Here is a 16,937-nt window from a genome sequence, read left to right on the forward strand (position 1 = left end):
TAATTGAAACAAAAAGGTTTAAGAAGCCGGGCGGTGGTGGCGCACACCTTTAATCCCAGCACTTGGGAGGCAGGGGCAGGTGGATTTCTGAGTTCGAGGCCAGCCTGGTCTACAGAGTGAGTTCCAGGACAGCCAGGGCTACACAGAGAAACCCTGTCTCGAAAAACAAAACAAAACAAAACCAAAAAGGTTTAAGAAGGCTGCAGCTTCCTATGCCTGGCTTCTCCCTGGTTGGTTCTAGGATATGTCAATGACATGAACCTGGTCCCAAGTATCTCCAGCTTGGGACTTGGCCCACTGCTATCTCTTGGCTCAGGTCTTTCCTACTTCCAGGAGGGCTGCCTTGGGCAAAGTCATTTCCAGACTTGGACCTGAAGCTGACCAGGATTTCCAACAGAATTCTACAGTAAATTTGACTCAGGATACACCTGAGGGATATCCTCATGTAACCAGCAGTGTCCATAGACCTGGTACACTCTGGATTCTGTTTGCTAAGAAGCTTCCACCTGCCTTTCAATCCCAATTCTGCTTTATACAAATCCTTGACTTAAAGAAGGCGATGTTGCAGCCTGGAGCTTCTGGGTGGTCTGAATCCTGGCCTGTCCCAGATTCCGTAGACCTCTTGAGATCCTCGTCCTGGTTCTGACTCCCATAGAGCTATTCATTGTGCAACTCTGGATTACCTGTCTGCCTCCTGGCTCTTCTAAGTTTCTTTCTGTCTTTTTCTTTTTTTAATGAATAAAAGTTTTAAAATGCATTTATTCAGCAAACACATGATGCCACCTCAGCCCAGAGTGATTTCCAAAGTTTTCAACACTTAGCAGCAAACCTTCAGCCCTGCCATGAAGGACTATCCGGAGTAAATGAGGATCAACACGCACTGTCTCCACAGGCTGTGGGACTGGAGGCTCCAGAGAGAGCTGTCGGGGCTCCAGAAGGAGGTGTGTTTAACATTGTCTTGGGGGCTCAGGAAGGAAATTCTAGAAAGTAATATCTACACTATGAGCTGAAAGTCCAATCATTTTAATCAAATATTATCTTGGATTCTTAGATCTGATCCCTTCCACAAACAGATGTTCTCTGATTTCAACACTTTTGTCCACTCCAACCCTCCCACCCCCCCACCACCCCCCCAACCTCCACACACATGAAAACCTTCTAAACAGTTAATTCACTAGATGGGAAAGCCATTAGAATAAAGCTCTTGTACTCAAATGACATTGATTAGTCACAAAACACTGACAAGTAGTTCTTGGGATTCCATTCTCTGGAGGGTAGAAACATGTCCCAACTTGGAGCTGTTGATGTCTTTTGGCGTTATCATTAATGGAACCAATGGGTTATGTGTAGATTAGCAGGTTTTCTGGGAGGGATTATGCTGCTGACAACTAGACTTTTGACACTAGATTAGTCCCTGTTGATCACACTCTTCCAGGGAAGAGTTTGTGTCCTCAACAAGACAGCAAATCAAGAATGTTAAAGCCACATAGTGTAGCTCAGTGGCAGAGCTCTTGCCTAGAATTTGTAGGGCTCTAGGTTTAATCTCCAGGACAGCAAAGACACATGGATGCTCCTCATTTGTTAAAAAAAAAATGTATAAGCAATACACATTAAATTTAAATAAAGGGTCCCAAATCCTGAGTGAGTAGGTGTATCTGCCTCTTGGTGGGAATCATGTTGGAATGTAAACCAAGAATAGTCACACAAAGGTAAAGTATTGTGGGGAATCAGGAGACCATGTGGAGTCTTCCAAAGTTCGCAGGGTTTCCTAAGGTGGGTAAATTAATCTGAGATAAGAATGCATACCCAGCAAGGTAAAGACATAAGTATATTTGACAGTGTGTTTTCACACACACTTCATGCTGTGGAGGAGAGGCCCTGGCTTCTTCCTGAGAAGACTTTAGTGTTAAAACAAGCAAAGTTTGGGGCTGAAGAGATGGCTCAGTGATTAAGAGGTTCTGAGTTCAATTTCCAGCAACCACATGGTAGCTCATAATCATTGGTAATGGGATCCAATGCCCTCTTCCAGGGTATCTGAAAGATAGCTACAGTGTATTCATATAAATAAATAAAATAAAACATAAAATAAAATAACCAACCAAACAAGGAAGTGCATCTTTTAGGGCCTCTGGTCCTGACTGCAGATGGTATTACCTGCTGGGCAGTTCTAGGTGGCTTGAAGCTGTGTGTTCCCAGGAACCTCAAAGCAAAGCAACAATGACCAGGCACCAACCACATCCTTGAGAGAAGCAACATCACTCTGCTCAATAATAACTCAAAGCTCTAGAATGTGGGCAATGAAGGTTCATCAGTACCAGAAACTGTGGTTGGAGTACTTCCTTTTACAGCATCAGTCTCTAAAAAACAAAATGGCTTAGTTATTATGGGCAGTGGGCAACCTTTTCAACCAGAAAACAAACAAACAAACATCAACAACAACACCAAAAATGACCACAAAACCAAAAGCTGTGGAAATGTTAGACGAGTAACTCCCAGAAGAAACAGTGGGGTCACATCGTATACCACCCCCCAAAGTGCAGCTATGTAGACAGTGTCTTCTCATCAGACCTATGTCTCATTAATAGTGTCTAAGAGGTTCTTGTCAGAGAGGCAAGATAACAGAACCAAAATGCCAGGAGTCAGGTAGAGTGAACTGGGCTATTCCAGTGACCACAGTACACACGATTGTGCTGGCTAGTTTTATGTCAACTTGACACAAGCTAAAGTCATCTGAGAGGTGAAAACCTAAGTTCAGAGAATGCCTCCCTAAGACCAGGCTATGGGCAAGCCTGGAGGGCATTTCCTAATTAGTGATTGATGGGGGAAGAGCCTAGCCCACTGTGGGGGGGTGTCACCCCTGGGATGGTGGTCCTGGCTTCTATAAGAAAACAGGCTGAGCAAGCCCTGAGGGGCAAGCCAGTAAGCAGCACCCTTCCATGGCCTCTGCATGTTTCCACACAGTTTGAGTTTCTTCATTGACTTTCCTCGATGGAGTGTGACTCAAAATACCTAGGCCAAATAAATTATTTCTTCCCCAAGCTGCTTTTAGTCACTGTGTTTTGTCACAGCAATAGTAACCCTAACTAAGGCAAAGTTGTGCTTGAAGATAATTAGTTTTTCAACACATAGAAATCATAAATATTTGAGTTGCCAACTTCCTTGACTTGATTGGCACATATGCTATATATTCATTCAATTGTTCTATACCCCCACGTAGGTTAAAAATAAGAACTAGAGCAAGATATCTAGCTATGCAACCTTGGGCAAGCCAACACATATGCCCACAGGGCCTTTCTATAACACATAGACCATTGTTTAGAATTATCACCGAGATGAGTGAAGGGGGCTCACCCTAAGGGCAGCCATCCCTGTGTCTGAGGGCAGCGATGTAGCCTGTGTGACTTGGGAAGCTGAGCCTAAGGAGATGAGGCTGTCATGTTCAGAGAATGAATGGCTGGCTTCCCTACTGCCTACACAGGTATTTAGTTTAGTATTAGAGTTCTTACCTAGCATGCATGAGGCCCTGAGTTCAGTACCCAGTGCAAAAGGAAGAAATTTGCAGAACAATAGATGATGGCTCTAATTATCATTTATAAATTTGATGGGGATGGAACAACAGCTTAGCAGTTAAGAACACTGACTGCTCTTCCAGAAGACCTGAGTTCAATTCCCAGCACTGCATATTGGCTCACAACCATCTCAAATTCCAGTTCCAGGAGGATACAATGTCCTCTTCTGACTTCCAAGGGCACCAGGCATATATGGTATACAGACAGACATTCAGGCCCTAATACATGTAAAATAAAAATGAATAACTCTTTTAAAACCTCGTGAAATTGGGGCTGGAGGGATGGCTCAGGCAGTAAAGTGCCTGCACACTATCACGAGGAGCTGAGTAAGATCCCAGACCCGTGTGAAAAGGCCAGGCCTGGTGGTGTGCACTGGAAATCCCAGCCCCGGGGAGGCAGAGACAGGCAGATGCCTAAGACTCACTGGCTAGCGATCTAGCCTACTTTCCAGAATTCATCTGAAGAAGAATCCATGAAGTAGATCACTGGCCCCGACATACGCACGTCCTTCCCCATTCACACGCACATGGTATGCCTGTACACATGTACACTCTTGCACATATATATACGCACACGCAAATTATAAAATGTTTTTGAGACAAAAGAAATCCATTTTGCAGTCAAGAATTTAAGCTAACTAGCCAAGAGAAACGTAATTTGTGTAATGGTATTAACCCACAATGTTATCATACTGAATATAACATTCTAATTCATAAAATGCTTTGCTCTGTTGAGTGTCATTGCTTGCACAATGCTGCTGAGTTTGCCTTGAAGTAAAACTGAAGTAGCTGTCTCTACTTTTGAAGGGCCAGCTTTCCACTGCTATGCCAAAATTCCTGAGAAAGAAACAACTCAAAAAGAGGAAAGACAGCAGGGCGTGGTGGCACACGCCTTTAATTAATCCCAGCACTCGGGAGGCAGAGGCAGGTGGGGTTCTGAGTTCGAGGCCAGCCTGGTCTACAAAGTGAGTTCCAGGACAGCCAGGGCTACACAGAGAAACCCTGTCTAAAAAAAAAAAAAAAAAAAAAAAGGAAAGACAACGGATGGGGCTCATGCCCGTAGCCCTAGCACTCAAGCACTCAAACACAGCAGCTAGTCTTCATTCTATGTGGCTTGGACACATGTGTGGCCAGAGGTAGATGCACAGGACAGTGACATGAGCTCTCTACCAGCTCAGGGCTCCAGGAACGTTCTGTGTACAGCTCAGTTTAGGATAAAGCTCCCAGAGGAAATCTCATTCCTCCGTTATAGATGGGGAAAGAAATGCCTGCTAACTCTAGGTCAAATGAGGGTGTGAACAGGGGAAGGCTGGGCCCTGGAGGCCCTGCACAGGTGAGTTCGAATGGCCCATTCCATAGGAGCTCCACTCAGGGGTAGCCAGTGCAAGTGCAAGCCCTAGGTGTGTGCACCAGCTTTGACTGCTGCTGGAGGCTGCCCATTTCCTGTGATCTCAACCAGCTTTTCTGATAGGCCAGTTTATCTCTGGACTCTGGCCTATGCCTGATACAGATGTAATCAGGCATCCAGGAAGCTATCTATATGGAGGCAAAGGTCCTTTTATTCAGGCCACTGGAAGCCTCTTCCATAAAGTTCAGTAGTACGAGTACAGTGTCCTTTCCTGTGTACAGCCCCTCGCTTTCTCTTCTGGACTCCCAGCTGAGCCAGTGTTTGAGCCACCCATCACTCTGAAAACAGCATCTTCATCTCCTTAGGCTCAGCTTCTCAAGTCACACAGGCTACATTGCTGCCCTCAGGGTGAGCCTCCCTTCATTCATCTCGGTGATAATTCTAAACAATGGCCTGTGTGTTATAGAAAGGCCCTGCAAGCATACATGTTATCAACTTACTAGCTGTGCCCAAGGTTGCATAGCTAGTAAGTGGTAAGACTGAAATTTGAGCCTAGGGGACCATAACTCTAAACAATGTTCTATCCACTAGGCGGTACTGTGTAGACCATGGGCTCACACACACACACACACACACACACACAAAATGTATTGAATAAAATAATTGTGGGTTTTGCATATTTTCCTGTTTTATGTCAGCTTGACACAAGCTAGAATCATTTGTGAAGAGGGACTCTCAATTGAGAAAATGCTTCCACTTTTTGTTGTTTTGTTTGTTGTTTTTGCCTGTCGGAAAGTCTGCACTGAATTTTCTTAATTAGTGATTGATGTGGGAGGGCCAGCCTACTGTAGTCAGTGACACCCTTGGGGTTGGTGGTCCTGGGTGCTGTAAGAAAGCTGTGGGGTAGGTACAAAGCAGTAAGCAGCACTCCTCCATCCTCTGCACCTGCTCCTGCCTCTAGGTCCTGACTTGAGTTTCTGCCCTGATTTTCTTTGATGAATAAAATAATTGTGTAATCTGAAAGTGGGAAGCTGGAACAAATTGCTTTGGGTAAAGAGAAGAGGGGAGAGAATGGAAGGGGAGAAAAGAGAGGAGAAGAGAGGAGAAGAGAGGAGAAGAGAGGAAAAGAGAGGAAAAGAGAGGAGAGGAAGCAGGCCATGAGCACATGGGGCAGGGGAGAGAATGGAGGGGAGAAGGGGCAAGAGGACAGAGTGGGGACCGGAAGGCAAGAGCAAGGGGATGAGAGTGGAGGAGGCAAGAAGCCCCTTTTTATAGTGAGTCAGGCATACCTGGCTGTTGTCAGGTAACTCTGGGGCAGAGCTTAGACAAAATGCTAACAGCAAGTGTATATGTGTGTAAGTAAATGCACATGTGTGCGTGCGGCTACATATACATGTGCATATGAAGAAGCCAGGAGAGGGCATCGGGTCTCTTGAGGCCAGAGTTACAGGAGTCTGTGGAATGCTCAGCTACCAGGGTCTGAACTCCTTGTGAGTGACGAAAGAACTTTCTTTCTCTTTTTTCTTCTTTTGAGTGAAGCAGTTAAAGAGTTAGGTTTACTCCTCAAGGTAGTTCTTTCTTCTGTTGATCCCCGTTTCTTCTTTTACTGCTCTATGTCTTCTCCAAACCCTTCACTTTCATGTTTGCTGAAATGTATTTGAAGAGCTGTCAGTCCATGCTAGCTTGCTAATGCAAGGTAGTCGTGCACAAGGGTGTGTGTGTGCATGTATGAGAGAGGGAGGGAGGGAGGGAGGGAGGGAAGGAGGGGGAGAGAGAGAGAGAGAGAGAGAGCTTGAACTTGAAACTCTCCTGCATCAGTTTCCCAACCGCTGAGAAAATATGTGTGTCCCTGAACTTTCGGTTTCCTTCTGAAATTTTCAAATTCTCTTTAAATTGTCTTACTGCCACCAAATTTCAAGTTTTCTTAAAGTTCTCCTTATACTTCTAAGCCTAAAAATGTGATATAAACAACAGAATCAAGCTGGAAGACCACAAAAATTACTTTATATTTATTCTCTATCAGCTTTCTACCATCAGCCATAGGTGTAGAATTTCTTTCTTTACTGTCGGGTTTTAATTTTTTTAAAAAATTGTAAATGTCTTCAATTGCCATAATTACAGCAAGTTCTTCTCAACACGGATGTATGGGAAATGTTCAGGAAAATTTCCACAACTGTTGCTAATTACACTCAGTTGTTGTATTTGTATTTTATATACCAGACACATACAGACAAAATATATTTAAACACACCTACTGGTAAACTTCATCTTTTACATTTTACCTCACCCTTTTAATCTGTTTTGTGCTGTCCCTATGATAGTCTTTGAGAAGGTACTTAAAACAAAACAAAACAAAAAAACAAAACTAAACAAAAAAACAAAAAGCAGACTTATTTCTTACAGATCTGGGAAGTCCCAGATCACCATGGCATTGGGTTCAGATCTCTGGTGAGGGCTGTATCTTCTCAGAAAAGAGGAATGTTGTATCTTTATGGCTGGAAGTTCCAACGGGAAACAATGACTCTCTGTCAGTCCCTTTCATGAGCATATAATCGTCCTCACTAGACCCTTGCCCTCATGATTCAGTCCTCTGCCTAATGTCTTACTTAAATTTCTTCTATTATTTTTGAGATTATACTATGATTATATCATCTCCCTTTCCTCTTCCAAGCCCTCCCATATACCCTTCCTCACCCTCTTCAAATTCATGGCTTCTTTTTTCTCATTGATTATTGTTATATACATATTTTTTGTATATACATGTATATTCCCAAATACATAAATATAACCTGTTTGGTCTGTAGTATATTACTTGTCTGTATGTTTTCAGAGCTGACCATTTGTATTGACTAGCTAGTCAGTTACTAAGCTAGCCCTCAGGGAGGAGACACTAAGGTCAATTCTCACTCAGGAGCATCTCTTGTTTCTGAAGTGCACGGTGCCTTCAGTGATAGGGGTTTATCTTCTACCTGGAGGGCAATAGCCATATCCTGTATGCTTTGGGAGTCTCTTGTATACTCCATACCAACAACTCCAACGCTCCTTGCCTTGCTTCCCTTCAGTGACGAATGGCAGTGTGGAAGAGCACGCCAGGTAAACCCTTTCCTCCCAGGTTGCTTTAGGTCATGGCGATTCCTCACAGCAACTAAGATGCCCCCTTTCCCAGATCCCCAGTCAGATCATTTGTATCCTGCTCTTCTCTATTGTTCCCCCACTCCCCATTCTCATGTATGGTCCTGTTTTTATTTTCCTGGTTTCTGGAGTGACTACGGGATCTGTACTCACATCTAAAGATTTGGATCTAGAAACCTCTGATGGAAGAGAACACACAATGTTACTTCACGCGATAGGATAGTGTCAAGTTCCAGTCATTTGCAGAGCTGGGCCCTGGAGAAGGCAGTGGGAGATCCATCCCTTCCCTCTCCTTTGTGTTGAATCTCAGCTTGTAGTTATAACCAAATTTTACATTAAACCTATTTGGTATTATTTTTACTACTTCACATCACATATTATACATAGCTCTTTGAAAACAAAACAAAAACAAAAACCGTTACCTCGGGACTAGAGAGATGGCTCCTTGGTTAAAAGTATTGGCTACTTTCCCAGAGAACCTAAGCCTGATTCCCAGCACCCAAAGGACTGCTTACAACCAACTGAAACTCCAGTTCAGGGATCCAACACCCTCTTCTGGCCTCTGTAGGCACCAGGCTTGCATGTGGTACCCAGACATTCGTGCAAGCAAAACACTCATACATATAAAAATAGATAAATAAATGCCTATTTAAAACCCTTGCCTCATCTGAAATTATCTGAATGTTGATTTCTTTGGATTCCCTTTCCTTTTGCCCTTGGGAAAAATAGGTCACCCCTGTGTCAGTTACTGTATGTTTTGGTCACTGTTCATAGTTTTAGAGAGGATGTCTAGGAGGGCAGGGTCACCTGTGGTGTGGCAATTGGGAGCTCCATGTGCAGAAGGAATGCAGACACAGCAGCAGAGAGTGCAGGAGGCCCGGAAGGTTCCACCATCCCCACAGCCCCACTTCCTCCCTCTGCCGAAGGGGTTGGGGGTCAGGCAGAGGCTTTAAGAGGGGCGTGGACAGGGTAGATTTCTGTTTTGGGAAAACCATCTATCAGAGGGCAGAGGACAGGGTGGAACCCAACACAGCTGAGAGCTTGCAAGGGGCTGGGCTGGGCAGCAGTGAAGAGGAACCTCACAGGGAGGAGCCCCTGGGGTGCAGGGGCTCTGAAACTGCCCTGTGAAAAACACTGCCTCATTGTCTTGGCAGTTTGGGCCCTGACCCAGTAGCAGCAGGTCAGACAATTGTTATATAAAGTTCCGAAAATTCAAACCTCCCCCTTCCTCCTTCATCCTTCTTAGCTACACGTGTGTCCATGAGTGGCAGAGCAGGCACTCACATAGAGGTGTGCCCACTGCAGCGGCTACAGCACTAAAGAAAATCCCTCTCTCCCCTTCCTCTCCCCCTTTCTTTTACTTCAAAGCAGAGTCTTACTATAGGGCCCGGCCCCTGTGGGCTGCTCACTTTTAATCCTCTGCCTTGGCCTATCTAGCACTGAGATCACACACCTGCCTGTGTCACTATGCCTGGCTTCCAGCACTTCTTTGAGTGCTGACAGACACCTCAAGTGGAAAATTCTTGTCCTTGCTTCATTTGACAGATCACAGTGAAAATGGGAGCCCACTAAAAATACTTTATAGGATTACCCTCGGGCTGTGTCTGAGGCGGGTAGGTAACATAAGGAATTTCAGGGTTAGACTTTAGTCCTGTCACCAAGACATCTATCTCTTTATACATATAAAAGTATTCCACAGTCTGAAAAAAGCTCTGAAATAGAGAATGCTTCTTGTCCATAGCATCATAGATAGAGACCCTTCAGACTTGTATATAAAACAGAATTGAAAAGTCAATTCAGGTGTGCACACACACATGCATGCACGCACCAGCACGCCTGACATCTCTCAGGGCTGCCGGGCATCACTCAGGTGACTGCTTGACGTGTTGATGTTTGTGTCTTTGGCTTCTTCTTTGAGTCTTTTGTTTTTCTTCTTTTATTTTATTTATGAGACAGGGTTGAGTTCATTGCATAGCTGAGGATGGCCGCCTTCTGCCTCTGCCTTCCACGTGCTAGGTTTTTGCTGATATACTACCACAGCAGGCGTACACGGTGCTGGAGCTCAAACCCCGGACTTCGAGCCTGCAGGCAACCAATCTCTCAAGTAAGCCACGTCCTTAGCCCTCTCTATAGGTCTTTTGATAGACATTTTATTAGCATGCATTATGTACATGCATGGGTAAAATAAGCTCCTGTAGCATGTTCTCTCTCTCTCTTGAACACACACACACACACACACACACACACACACGCACACACGGAGAGAAAGAGAGAGAGAGAGAATAGGGACTCTTGAAATTTATGTTTATGATTAAATGTCAAGTATGTGTGTGTGTGTGTGTGTGTGTGTGTGTGTATACATGTGAAGACAGGTGTTTACAAACACTCAGACTTTGGACAAGTGGGCCTAGAGAAGCAGAGCCGACTTCGAGGACAAATGATCACCTCTGTTTTCTTACGGAAAACATCCTCTCCTACTTCCTAAACATAAAAATCCTTTAATGGATGGTTAGGTGGAGTGTTTGCCGAACGAGCACGAGGACCTGAGTCTGTATCTAAACTCTCCAAGTGAAGCAGAGGGTGCCTGTGATCCCAGCACTGGGGAAGGTGGGAGGCAGGGCAGGGTGGGGAATGGAGGCAGACATACTCCCGGGAGCGTGCAGAAAAGCCAATCTACTTGGGCAGTGAGCTTCCGGTTCAGTGAAAGAGCCTGTCTCAGAAAACAAGGTGGGAAGCAAAAGCAGAAAATACCCCAGATTGACCTCTGCTCTGCATGTGAACCCACATATAGGCCTATCACACACACACACACACACACACACACACACACACACACACACACGATACCTACCAAGGGCGGCTCAAATATTTCTGAGCTCCCAAAAGTGCCTGAAGAGCTAGCCACTGTGGTCGGTGACCCTCTGCACCCAGGACAGCAGGGTGATGTCTTGATAGGGTTTTAATCAAACAGGTCCCAGAGCACCTACCCCTGGGAGAAGAAGCCCAAGGACCTTGCCCTGCTCTGGCCTAGGTGGTTCACATCCCACACCCAGTACTTTGTAGCTGGGTGTCCATCAGCAACTTACTTCACTCTCCTGAGCTGTGGCTGTCTCATCTTTAATGGGGGTAATTATAGCACAGGGCGGGTGCAGGAGTGTTGCAAATGCTAATCACCAGAGCATTATTATTAATCCTAATAACAGCCTTGCAGGCAGGCAGGGCAAAGGCATTACTGGTTTATAAATGAAGAGACAGCTCAGCACAGCTCAGGTGACTCATCCAGGGTCACAAGCTGCCTGCGGGGAGAGATGAGCTGGGTCGCAGATCCTCACACACCACTGCAATGCTGTTTTCTCTACCATACACCCAAAAGGGGAGACGAGGTAGAGACCTGAAACTGACATTTTATGGTTTTCTGATTAATAGTTTATTCGTAGCCAAGAGCCATGAATATTAGATCTTACCCCTTCTTAAGGCTTTACCTAAGACCTGGTTTCATACACTCCATTTGCTTCCATTGTAATATGACACTGCAAATGTATACATCTGTGTTCTATAGGCAGGAATGTCCAGGAAACACTAGAGCCACCATGAAAAGTGCACCAGAGAACTGACGGCCTGTGTGGCTCACATATCTGTCCTTTGTGAGTTCCTATTCAAGAATACTATTCATAAAAATCTTTGCACCAAGTGATGACACAATTACATATATGTGTACATGCAGAGAGATGGGTGGATACATAAGTAGACTTAGAGCTTGCTGTCACTCCTGCTGAGTGAAAGGGGCCTGTGTTTAATGTGTCGTCTGCAGCTAGGTGAAGGAGACCAGCCGTTTGTATGGGCACTGTCCTTGGCACGCATCGGATGCTCAGGAACAATGCACTCTTCTGCAGAGCTGGGTCTCATTGGGTTTAAAGGTATTAAAAGGCTATGGAGTGGGGCTGGCAACAGAAGGCCAAGCCATTTCCCAGCCATAAGACCCTGGCATTTCTGTCTAAACATTCCAGGTTCTTCTTCTGTGGAACATAAGCAGTGGCCAGCTGGCTTCCCCTTAAATACCAGCTCTGGTTGGGTGGTGGTGGCTCGTGAAGGAAACTGCCAGGCTGTGATTGGCCATGAAAAGACAGTCCAAGGAAAATGAGGCTGTGTCACTGGGTAGATACTGGCCCTAGGGCTAGGAGGCTACACCTTTGACACCAGAAGTTACCTAAGTCTTCTTTACCCATCTATAAACAGGAAGAGTATTTGGATGGGCAGAAACTGAATTTTAGAATTATCTCAGTAGCTCAATGTAACCTCTGGGTTCATATCAGAAAGATTTCTATGTGTAGCCTTGTAACCCATGAAATAAAGAATCAGAGACCCATCCACTGGAACATGAGCAGTGTTTAAGATAGAGGAAACTCCCTGGAAGTTCACCGGGCATCCTTAGGCAGCAAAAGGAGGCAGCTGCTCAGTACAGTATTGTTTCTCTACCTTGGAGAGAGGCGTTGAGTCCACCCAGGAAGAATGACCTACCTGCCTTGGGTTGTTTGATGATCCAGGTGTGTAATTTAGGTCACTTACCTCGTTGGTGTTTTCCTTCCCCATAAAAGGATCTACTGCTCACTCAGCATGTTCATGTGCTGCTACCAAGCCCAGCCTCTGCCCTGTCCCCCGGTTCTTCTCACAGTTACACAGGAAGCTTACATCTATAGACTTCAAGAAGAGACTAATATTCTGTGGTTTTGGGGTCACTATTGGTGGCAGGATTGTATGAGATCTGATGATTTTACTGATGAATCTTTTGTTTTTCAAGGAAATATCTGGTTTATACATATATAGCCATAATCAAACAAAATTACTGAAACATTTTTCTTTTTTTAAATTTAATTTTATTTGTAATTCATTTTTTACACTCCATATTCTATTCTCTGCCCCTCTCCATCTACCAGCCAACTGATCCACATCCCACACCTCCTCCCTACCCCACCCTGTCTCCACGGGGATACCCCACCCTCCTTCCCACCTGACCTCTAAACTCCCTGGGGCCTCCAGTCTCTTGAGGGTTAGGTGCTTCATCTCTGAATGAACCCAGACCTGGCAGTCCTCCACTGTATGTGTGTTGGGGCCCTCATATCAGGTGATGTATGCTGTCTGTTTGGTGGTCCGATGTTTGAGAGATCTTGGGGATCCAGATTAACTAAGACTGTTGGTTCTCCTACAGGGTCACCCTTCTCAGTTTCTTTCAGCCTTCCCTAATTCAACCACTGGGGGTCAGCTGCTTCTGTCCATTGGTTGGATGCAAATAACTGCATTTGACTCTTTTAGCTTGTTGGGTCTTTCGGAGGGCAGTCATGATAGATCCCTTTTTGTGAGTGTTCCATAGCCTCAGTAATAGTGTCAGGCCTTGGGACCTCTCCTTGAGCTGGAGCCCACTTTGGGCCTGTCGATGGACCTTCTTTTTCTCAGGCTCCTCTCCGTTTCCATCCCTGGAATTCTTTCAGACAGAAACAATTATGGGTCAGAGATGTGACTGTGGGATGGCAACCCCATCCCTCACTTGATGCCCTGTCTTCCTGCTGGAGGTGGGCTCTGTAAGTTCCCTCTCCCTACTGTCCTGCATTTCATCAAAGGTCCCTCCCTAGGTGAATCCTGGAAGTCTCTCACCTCTCAGGTCTCTGGTGCATTCTGGGGGGTCCCCCCCACCTCCTATTTCCTGACGTTGCCTGTTTCCACTCTTTCTACTGTCCCTCAGGGCTTCAGTCCTTTTCCCTCACCCAATACCAAATCAGGTTCCCTTCTACTGTTCCCTCACCCCGTCCACATTCCCTCCCTAGTCCCTCCCTCCCTCCCCACTTGTGATCGCTTTCTTCTCTCTCCCAAGTGGGACTGTGGCATCCTCACTTGGGCACTACTGAAACATTTTTCTAAAGCTTATATGTGTTGTCCATTTCTTAGACACATAGAAAATCCGTGTCTGAGAGTACATTTTTTATTCTCAAATATTTCCACATAGGAAACTTGTTCAGGGTAAAAGCAAGTACTAGAAATGTCTTCCCACCACCACATTACACTTCTGGTCATGTTTATTTTTTAGTAAGCACTAGAGTTAGTTGGTGTCAAAGTAATGATTGGAGACATCTTGGTGGAGCAAGAACCCAGAACTTGGGAGGTGAACACAGGAGGATAGAAGATTTGAGGCCAGTCTGAACTGTGAGGCTTGCCTTGTTGTTGCTGCCTTGTTTCAAAAACAAGAAAACTTCTCCCCCACCAAATAAGAATACAGTGAACACAGAGCTCACTGACAGCTCAGGTAGCTGGCCCATGAGCCTCCGGGATATGCCCTTCTCCACCACTGTTGCTCTAACCTCTGGGATTACAGATGCCAGAGTCCTTAGCACATGGTGCTGGGGACTCAGGCCTATACAGCAGGCACTTCAGCCAGCAAAGCCATTTCCCCAGTGCCCAGGAAAAACTCTTTAAAGTAACAAAAATGGCCAGTATCTCCATCTTCTATCTCCAGCTGGACCTTTAGCCTACCCTCCTCCAAGAATGGAGTAGGCAGACAGCCAACTGTCATATGGGAGGCACTTTATCAGTTTGCTTCTTAAAACCCTGCCTGTGCACTTACAGCAATCTCTATTGCTTCTGACCATAGACTGAGTATTTTTCCCCTCTTGCCAGAGAGATGAGCCAGCCCCTCCACAGACCACAGCTACTGGGGTAGGGACACCCATTTTCTGCAAGCCATGGACTTAAGGGGTGGGGAAATCACCTAACATAACTCCCAGGTACACATGGAAGAGTCAAAGACACAAAACTCTTTGATACTTTAACTAGACAGAAGGGTGGGTGGGGACATGGAAGACCCTAACATCCCTCAGTGGGCATGGCCACTCTGCCTGTGAGTGAACTCACAGCGAATTTGCTGGGTATGCTGAGAATCAATCATGACTGGACCACTCAAGAAGAAACACAGGCCTCCTGCCTGCCAAATTCATTTATGAACAAGTTACTACATGTACTTGTTTGCTCTGAACACCTGGTAGGCTGCTACAGCTATTAACTTGGGAAGTCTGGTTCCCTGGTGTAGTCATTCATCAGGACCTCTGCTTCCTTCTGGTCACAGTTTTGTAACACAGAGTCCTAGTCTGTCCTTATAACCCCGGCTTCATCATTCTTACATGTGTGGCTTCCAGCAGAACTTAAATCTAGAATCTTATCACAGAAGCACCCATGGGAATTTTGATGGGGACCATGTTGGAAAATCCACCTGCTAATTTGGAATTTGGGCATCTACACACAATGAAAGCTTGTGTCTATCTAGAGATGTGGAATACTGGGATCCTCTGGTTCAAGTCTCCTTACCACTCACCAAACTGGACCTGGGCTGACAGCTAACAATAATTTTAATCACAAGATCAGTGGTGGTGCAAACAGTTGACAGGACTTTACAGATCACCACATCACTGTGATCACAAATCCATCACTAAAGATGCTCACGCACCTCACATGCTCACACACACATTCTCACACGCACATGGGCTAGGACACCCAAAGTCACACATGCACAAACTCACATACACTTGGAGGACTGAGCACGTGCTCACACACAAGACCCACAAACACAGGCTCACAAACACAAAAGCTCGCTCTCAAGTGTTCGCACATGCATGGTGCGAACATGCTCACCCATGCCCATATACACCTTTCACACATTTTGCACATTTTCGTAAATTTGCATGCCCTCCATCACACACCTGAATCTATGTGTGTATATGCTCACTTACTCACCCATGTTTGTACACACACCCTCTCATGCACACTCACAATGCTCACCTCCTTTCATACATGCACATACATACACTCATACAGAACCTACAGTTTGCATACTCATTCTCTCTCACACACACATTTACACACTTGAATGTTCGTTCACCTGTCCTTGAACACACAAACTATGCTAAGCCATCACATGCTTCAACCATGGGCTACTTCCACCTGCTCCCCCCCCCCCCACACACACACACTGCTACCCCTCACCCCCAGCTTGGTGCCTCACTTCTCAGGCTATAATGCTGCTTTCATGGACATTCCTTGTTCTTTGGAAACAAGGGCCCTTCCCTCTGCAGAGTTCTCCTGCCTGAGGCTGTGTGTTCTTGGTTTGTGGGCCTTTGCCCAGCTGGTGCCCAGTGCAAGGTGCCCTGCTAACTGAACAAATGACCTTGCTCATCGTCATCTTCTTGGTCTCCATCTTTGTGGTGGAGCCTTCTGGACCACCGGCAGGTACCCTTTGCAGGACAGCCTATCCTGCCCTGTCTCCCTACAGAGCCACTCCCTGAAGCTGCAGAAAACAAGAGAGCATAGAGGTGACCCTCTCCACAGGTGTGTGGCCAGAGCCACTCATCCACAGTGGCCAGGCCCATCCAAATATTAATGATGGGTGTTTTCTGCTTTGAAGTTGAGAATGTCGGTCCTCAAGAGTCCACCCTGAAGAGAACACAACCACATCTGTTTCCTTCCAGGGAACAGGGGCTGCACTGCCCTTCTTCTCTGTCCGTGCCCAGAGCATGTATCTGAGCATGCCCAGAGCCAAACACAGCATCTATTTCCTACTGATCTTCACAGCTGGACAGGCTCCCACACAGCCAGATGCTCCCTGGGGAGCCTCAAAAGCAAGGTTCACCAGGTGGAGCTCTGGGGAAATTGCTTTCAACTCTGTCTTGGCAGGGCTTGCCTTCTGCACCTGGCTTTAGGAGGGCTCCAAGATGCAGCATAACATGGGACGGATATCAACGCTTCTGTCTGATCTTATAACAAAGGTCAATTTGTAAAGTTGATACCACCAAGTCCTTTCTTCCTTCCTTTCTTCCACACCCCGTCCTCTCTGAGAAAATGGATCCAATA

Source organism: Mus musculus, chromosome 14 (assembly GCF_000001635.26).
Source record: "Mus musculus strain C57BL/6J chromosome 14, GRCm38.p6 C57BL/6J".
Classification (NCBI taxonomy): domain Eukaryota; kingdom Metazoa; phylum Chordata; class Mammalia; order Rodentia; family Muridae; genus Mus; species Mus musculus.